This window comes from Cyprinodon tularosa, unplaced genomic scaffold, assembly GCF_016077235.1.
Source record: "Cyprinodon tularosa strain WSP-4 unplaced genomic scaffold, ASM1607723v1 ctg470, whole genome shotgun sequence".
Classification (NCBI taxonomy): Eukaryota; Metazoa; Chordata; class Actinopteri; order Cyprinodontiformes; family Cyprinodontidae; genus Cyprinodon; species Cyprinodon tularosa.
In genome coordinates this window covers 537,692-545,279 of record NW_024039197.1, presented here as the reverse complement: position 1 = coordinate 545,279, position 7,588 = coordinate 537,692, and the positions used below count along the sequence as shown (strand labels likewise).

Here is a 7,588-nt window from a genome sequence, read left to right as displayed (position 1 = left end):
AATGCACTGCAGACACCTTGTAGCTCAAAAAGCTCAAATCAGCATCAGGCTGGCTATGTTGGTAAGCAGGAAGAGTAGAAAGTGCCCCTTTGATTCCTGAGCCATACCTCCAGAGTCAATGAGATAGCAAAGGATCATTTCAGCATCCAGAGACATTAGATGAAGAACCCCCTCTGTGCAAAAGTTCACAGCCTCTTGGAGATTACTATACTGATAAGTCTCTACAAAGGGTAAGATGAGCATGAAAAAGACTAACTTCTTTTTCCTCAGAGCTAAGTTTTTGTGGGGAACCAACTGCTAACCTTCTGGCTTGAAAAAAGGAATAAAGATATTGTTATGAACCAAATATATTTTATGTAAAATTAACTAATTTTAACCTAGCTCAGCATGTCACGTCACCTGTTAATTAGCACTATTACCAGGTGATTACATTTTTCCTTATAGAGCTCAATATAGATTCATTCAAATGTTTTAAGCATTAAATCTTTTCAAAAATTTCTTATTTATTTTAACAAGAGCTCTGTTGTGTAACCTCTAACACATTTAAAAGCTATTTTACTCTACCTCCAGGTTTCTAATGCACAAGCAGAGTATTCACACAGAGGAACTTCCCTAAAACAGTTGTGAACTTATACTTTCCTTATTCCTTTCCTTATTCCTTGATAAGGAAGTCTCCAGAGTTTGAACAAATATCAGAAAATTCAAATGAGGAGTTTTTGACCACAAAAATACTAAAAAGGAGGGTTGTCATTAAGGTATCCGAATAAGCATGGCTCTCGGTGCCCTGACTTAGCATGGAAACTTGGACTTTGATGTTTTTCTCTGCTGTACAGAATGTCTGAAATGTGTTAGAGGACTAAAACTCACTTTGTGTGCACAGATGGCTGAAAGTTTTGGGTTGGGTTTATGATGCTGTTAGCATGTCTTTGCTGATTCTATTTGATAATACAACTCTTAATGCTTTATTTTGCTGTTTCCCTAATTTCCCAAAGTTCTCTTATGAACATAAACATCAAATATCATTCTAAACCGAACTGCCATGCCTGATCGTCCTTTCCTCTGTCTCCCATACAGGTTGCTGAAGAATCTGACCTCGCTACTGAGTCAGTGACTGAAGAACAGTATCGGGATGAAAATGGCCGTTTAGTTGTCAAACGGGTAAAGCTGGTTTTATATGCTCTAATCTCTGTTTTAAATTGAAATCCAGTTTTTGAGTATAACGTTTTGAACTTAAATTTATGACATTGATTGACCAAAGCCTTTTTTTTTCACTCAGGTTACACAAAAAGTAGTCCGCAAATGTGTTTCTGTTGATGGTGTACAGCATAAACAGAGGTCACCAGAGGGAGCTTCTCCTGGGCAGTTCAACGTAGCAGACGGAGATGGTTACTCCAAAGTGGTAAAGCGGACTGTACTTAAAAGCGATGGAGACCATACAGAGGTACATGTACTCTCAGTAGTTTTTGAAACGATCTGAAAATGTTTTGGTTCTACCTTTAGATTTCTTGCCTTTTTGCTGTTTTTTTATGGTTATATTTTAAAATTCTAAGTGCTGGATAAAGATAAACACACAATATTTGTAGTTTTAAGCCAACGATTGCTTACATTGTGGGAAATAGGCGCCTAAACCAGCCTTATTATGGCCACAATAAGACTACTGCCACGATTACAATGGTTTTATGTGCCAGGCTATACACAGCCAAGGGTTAAAGAATAACAGTTGATCAAATTCATGCTTTTTAATTAAATCTTGTTTTGTTGAAGTTGGTGTGGTCAGTTTACCAGTTCATAAATATGTTAATTGGTAACTAGAGTTTAATTTATCTACCATTTTTAGACATAATACCTATAAAATCAAGGAATCCTTTAATGATGTCTTAAACATGAAGTGCACTTTTGTTAAAGGATTTTAAAACATAAAAATCATGTCACAATCAAGTCACATTTACATTTGTTAGCTCTGAAGGAGCTTGAATACTATTATTAAAACGTTAGACTCCAGCAAGGCTCAATATGTTGGTGACCCTTCCAGAGATGGCCAATGCACTTCGGTTATGCAAAGGGACTTTGATTCAAAGTGAATGAGCAAGTTCACCTCTGAGTAGCTTAAAAACAACAAAATTGAAGTTTGGTTGAGTGAAGGTTTGTACTTGTAACATGTCCCCAAAGAAATTTATGCTACACAATATTCTAAGGTATCTGAATTAAAGAAGTCCTTCAATAAGGAGTAGGCCAGGGCAGTGATGAGGCAGGTGTCAAGTATACAGAGGCTGAGAGTCTTTAGAGGAGCAATCTTCCTGAGCTTGGAACTTTTGCAGGATGACTCCTTTCCTTCTTTCTTCACATTGTTCCTAGTGCCAAAAAAGGAAAATAAGTTCCTTCTTTGTAACATATAGGGCTTGGAAATTAATTGCATTTGCAATATAGTCACAATTTAGAAAAATGCCATTTTCAAATCGAAGAAGCACTTCATTTTTAATCAACATTTAATAAGAGTAATTTCTTCTTCCAGCCCTTTAGTTGACAGTAATATGATTAAAGTGGGCATGTTGTCACACAAAAGGGAACAGAGAGTTGCAGCTAGCACCTTTATCTATGTTTTATAGTAGAAGTAAGAACTTTTTTTCATGCAAATGTAACAGTGAAGTCCTGCAACACTGGTTTGTGGACAAGCAGGCTTTCAAGGTCATGAAAAATACTTGTGTTTAGTGCAAAGGAAAATCTCAATAAAATCACAATCGCAGTATTGGCTAAAAATAATCGCAATTTGGATTTTTGGCAAAATAATTTCGCCCTAGTAAGAAACCCATTACTAGTTATGCAAATACAGGATTACAGCTGTTGTGTGACACAAGTAAGAAGGTTTATTGAGCATATTGAGCAGTGGATTTTTTTATTTTTATTTTATTTGGGCAAGGTTGTCTTTTGACTAGCCTTGTCTCTTTAGCACATGAATTCAAAATATAAATCTTCTATTTCTGTCTACTAAGGGCTTGTTTTTCTGTAAAAAAAAAAAAATCAGCAGTAAAAATGTAAGTTTGACAAAAAAATCTGAAAGTGAAAAGCACTTTTACTGTACGCAATCATTGTCATATCCATATATGCATAGATTGCATTATGAAGAATAAATTAATAAATGTGAATATACTATTAATGTTTTATGTTGACCTAGGTCAAATTTCTAAAAAGTGAGGGCTTCCTGCCAAAACGGCCAGAGAACGCTGACTCAGAAAAGAAAACTGTGGTTGAGTGTGAAAGGACAGCAACTTCCCAAGGAGATCCTACTCTGGCCTCAGACTTCGCATCAGCCCAAAACGATTTCCAGCAGGTTAGAAAATAACTTCTATATTCCTTACATTACACTTGGTTAAAAGTTTTAATGTACAAATGGACTTGTGCCATTTGAAATATCAATGCAACGTTCATAAGCTGTATGTAACGCAATTTCGTTCTGTATGCACTCTGTGCATACAAAATGACAAATAAAGAAGTCTAAGTCTAAGTAATCTTTCAAAGATGTATCCTGGATACCAGTGCTCCCAATACCCACACAGATAGGGTAGCATAGACATCGAAAGGATACAAAGAAAATCAAGAAAGTAGCCAAATTCTTAAGAACCCTGAAACTCAATTAAAACAAACCAAAAGTAATTTGTCTGGTCCAGCCCCAATTCTCACTACAAATAAAACTTGATTTCTATCTTTTCTTTTTGTCTGAAGGACCCACATGCATAAAGGTTCCACCTACAGACAAGCAGTGGTGGAAGGATCTGGGCAGCACAAAGATGTCCTCATTGAGTGGCAGGACTAACCTGGGAAAGCATCAGCAGCCCGTGATCTATAGTAGCAACTCTACCAACTCTTTCACTGCTACCATGAAAACAAGGACAACTAAAGAGATGAAACAGAAGCGGAAGAGCAATGAATGACTAATTCCTTTCCCCGGTCCCCAGCTCTGTCCACGCTAGAGTTCCTGCTATTCCTATGCATTCGCTACATGCAATCCAAGTGTGCACCTCAGAGACACAACAAGTCTTCCGATTTCAGTCCTGGAAGACAAACTTTTGTTCGCAAAAGGATTTTTTTCTTATTCATATTATTAAGTCTTTTTCGTTGTTTTCTGAAGTTGCTTTTGCCCTTTTATGACCAAAGAAAGTCTTCTGTTCATTCACTCGTCGATTTTCTTTCGTTTTTCAAATGTGATAGGGGAACAAGAAAACAATCAGGAAAAACAGAGTAACACTATCTAAGGTAAAGAATGGTTAACCTTAAAAAAAAAAAAAATACTGCAAATGCTGTCTGTGTAGGGGCACAGAATAAAAACAAAGCAGTAATTCGCACACTGGCTCTAACACCATTGTTTCACCAACAGTTCAAAATGTATCCATCATATTTTTTCCCTTGAATCCGGTGGTCAGAATGTCACAAACAGAAAAACAGACTGTGCTGACACCAAATGTAACTGCTGCTGTCGTGTTTTGTGTAAACTATGTGTACTCTCGTCTTTAGTAGCCAGAAATATATATTATCTATTAAATAGCTGACATCTGTAGCCTAGGAATGAATAATCACTCACGTGAAGTAAAACCGGCATGGCTAATCAACATGTGTCAGTTATATCCTAGCTTTGACTGCTTTGCCGCTCTGTGGATCGTCTTTCAGACTTTTAGTTTTTCCTAGTATGTGTCTTTTTATCTGTAACTTTATTTGTTTCTTGGCTTTCTGTTTTTAAATGTACATTTTTAATCATGAATGTGTGCTGTTTATGCTGAAACAGTTATTCTTTCAGTAGAAGATTTCAAGAATCATTATTTAACAATATCTGGATTTAATTTTTAGTTATCCATCATAAGAAGGAAAAAAACTGACACAATTTAGTGGAGCGTAATCAGGCTTTTGCTAATGTAACTATGTAAAAGCTTTATTAGTTCACCTTTTCACTGAGAAAGTGCTTACTAATACAATTGAGAGTTGAAGAGTCTGCTGGTTTGCTTTACACAAATTGCTTTTGCACTCCTGAATGTCAAGCGGGAACACTTCCACGCTTTAATGCACAAGACCTGAGGTACGGCAGACGTTAGCTACGGCGGCAGGTGATGGGAGATAAAACAGGTAATGAAATACACTGGATGGCCGAGCGGTTTTATTGTGCACTCCTGCAACATGTATATCACTCTCACTGTTAACGTTGTGATTTAGGGGAAAATATGCTAATTAGTGGAAATTCACTGTGACAGGTTTGCTTTTAATTTTAAACAGCATCCCTTCTTCTGTAATGACAGTTATGTGCATATCCAGCTCATAATTATATGAATATCTACAAGGGCATGTATTATTGTATTAAATGTAAAAAATATTCAACCTACATGGCCGTGTTGTATCTATGACTGGTTGGAAATAAAAACCTACAAGCATCCAGTGTGGGAAATCAAAGGTATATCTTTGAATTAAAACGCCCAGAGCCCTTGATACAAGAAATAACTTGCTTTTGTTGGATCAGATCAAACCTCAAAGATCCAGTTAAAAGAAACATTCATCTAAAACACAATAATGTTTGCAATGTAAGGGCATTAAGATTTTCTTAGCATATTTCTTTAACAAACCAATTAGCATGTTGCATCTACTATAGTTAGTTGCCTTACTGTGTGTGCTGGTAAGCTGATGTATTCTCAAATGGGTGTATTGCTTTAATCTCACAAAGCAAAATCACAAAACAGAGATGGATGATTTCCCCAAAATCATTGCAGTCCCCGCTTCCCCCCCCCACCCCCCCCCCCCCCCCCCCACCCCCCATCTAACATACAGTACCCAACAGAAGCTCTTATTTCAACTGCATAGCACATATGATGTTTTTGCCTGGTTTGATTGGGAAAGTAGTGCCATCTGCTGGAATAAAGTGAAAGTTAGAAATAATTGCCTGAAATGAAGATTTAATGCATTAGTTTATGTTAATGTAGATTAGGTTTTACAGAATAAACATCTGGTAAAACTGGGCAAAATAAATTTACCACAGCCAGAATGGCTTGGAAATGAATTAGCAAACTGCATTAATGTCCTAAGGATCTTTTTAACTTTATTGCAATTATAAATTATAGAGGTTTAATATACAAAAAGGTTTATAATATATAATTTTAACAGTCCCTACTTTTAACATGGGATTTTCTCTTCTAGAGAATACATGTGGTTAAATAAAAGCACTATTTTAATTACTGTGGAATAATTAAGCATCATTTTTAGTTTTAGAGATTATTTAAGTTTGAGGCTGCTTAGTCCTAGATTATATATAATGTTTATATATAAGAGCAGGGTGCTGATTGTTCGCATTTATTATATGCATGGTTTGATAAATCATAGCTATGCTATAAAAGTACTTAACAGAAAACCTAATAATTGATGTTCCAATCACTTTCACAGCCACCCATGTACAGAATCAACCACCTAGGCATAGAGACTTTTTCTACAAACATTTGTGAGCAGGTTTTCATGGATTCCCTGTCATGAAATTTTATAATATTAACGAAGTTTTCAGACATTCACTACAGATCTCCACACTTTATGTGGCCTTAAAAATTAGCTCAAAAAAAGTTCAAGGAATTGGTTTCCATTGTTGAGCAGCTGCAACCAAAGGCATACACTACCAAGGGCATTGCACAGCATTGGATGGAGTGGGGGTATGGAAGAATTTCATCTGACCCAAAACAGGTTGTAAAAATAAAATGAGACGCAAACACTGGTTCTCTTCTCTCTTAGCCAACCTGGGGGATTTATTTAGCACAACAATTTACAATTTGTATAATGAATAATTGTAAATAGTAAAGCTTGAATGGTCTTCACAGGGTTCTGGCCTCATCTGTAGGGCAGCTTTGAGATGAAATAGAGCAGACCCTCTTGTCCAATATCAGTCTATTACCTCAAAAATGTGCATCTGGAAGAATGGAAAATATACCCATAAATTTGCTCCTAAATAATTCAACCTTCCCAGATGAGTGAAAGCTCTAAATGCTGCAAAGTTGAACTAACTTCATATCAAACCCTATTGATTAAAATTGGAATGTCAATGTTAAAGTTAATGGGAAAGGTAAAATCAGGGAGCAAAAACTTTAAGCAATACAGCATGTTTTTTTTTTATCCTAAATTAAAACCAGAACAGGCATCCTGCAACAGAATAAACCTCACTTAGCAAGTTTAATCTAATAGAAACAGGCAGCACTAGAAGAGTCAGGTAATGAAGTACAAATACTTTGTTAATGTACTTAAGTACACTTTTTAGGTGTCTATACTTTACTCCTTTACTTATTTTTCTTCCTACCTCTGAATTTTACTGATTTCATTTTCACACAAGTATCTGTACTTTCTATTGCTTGCATTTTTAGAACAAACGATACTCGTTGCTCTTGGCTTCGGTTTAATGTTTATAAATATTTATTTCACGTCATGTGCTCCATCCAATGCAGATCATTGGCTCCATCCACATCTAGTGAAAACTAGTGTAATTGGATGAGTCATATAAGGCAAACACTCATTGGTTAGTTAAAGGAAATCATCAGAAGCAAGCAGGTGTTCTTCAAAGTGCAAGCATGAATTATCT

The 7,588-nt window shown here is 36.1% G+C and overlaps 1 long non-coding RNA gene across 2 annotated transcripts; it reads left to right on the top strand.

Moving 5' to 3' along the window:
* Window positions 1–211: 211 nt before the first annotated feature.
* On the top strand, window positions 212–5,433 carry LOC119794215. Of its 2 annotated transcripts, XR_005282196.1 has the most exons (5): window positions 212–230; window positions 1,075–1,158; window positions 1,277–1,441; window positions 3,173–3,328; window positions 3,721–5,433. It is a non-coding gene; the product is annotated as an uncharacterized LOC119794215 (long non-coding RNA). The 2 variants fall into 2 exon arrangements; XR_005282195.1 differs by lacking the exon at window positions 212–230 and having other exon boundaries at window positions 532–1,158.
* Window positions 5,434–7,588: the final 2,155 nt, after the last annotated feature.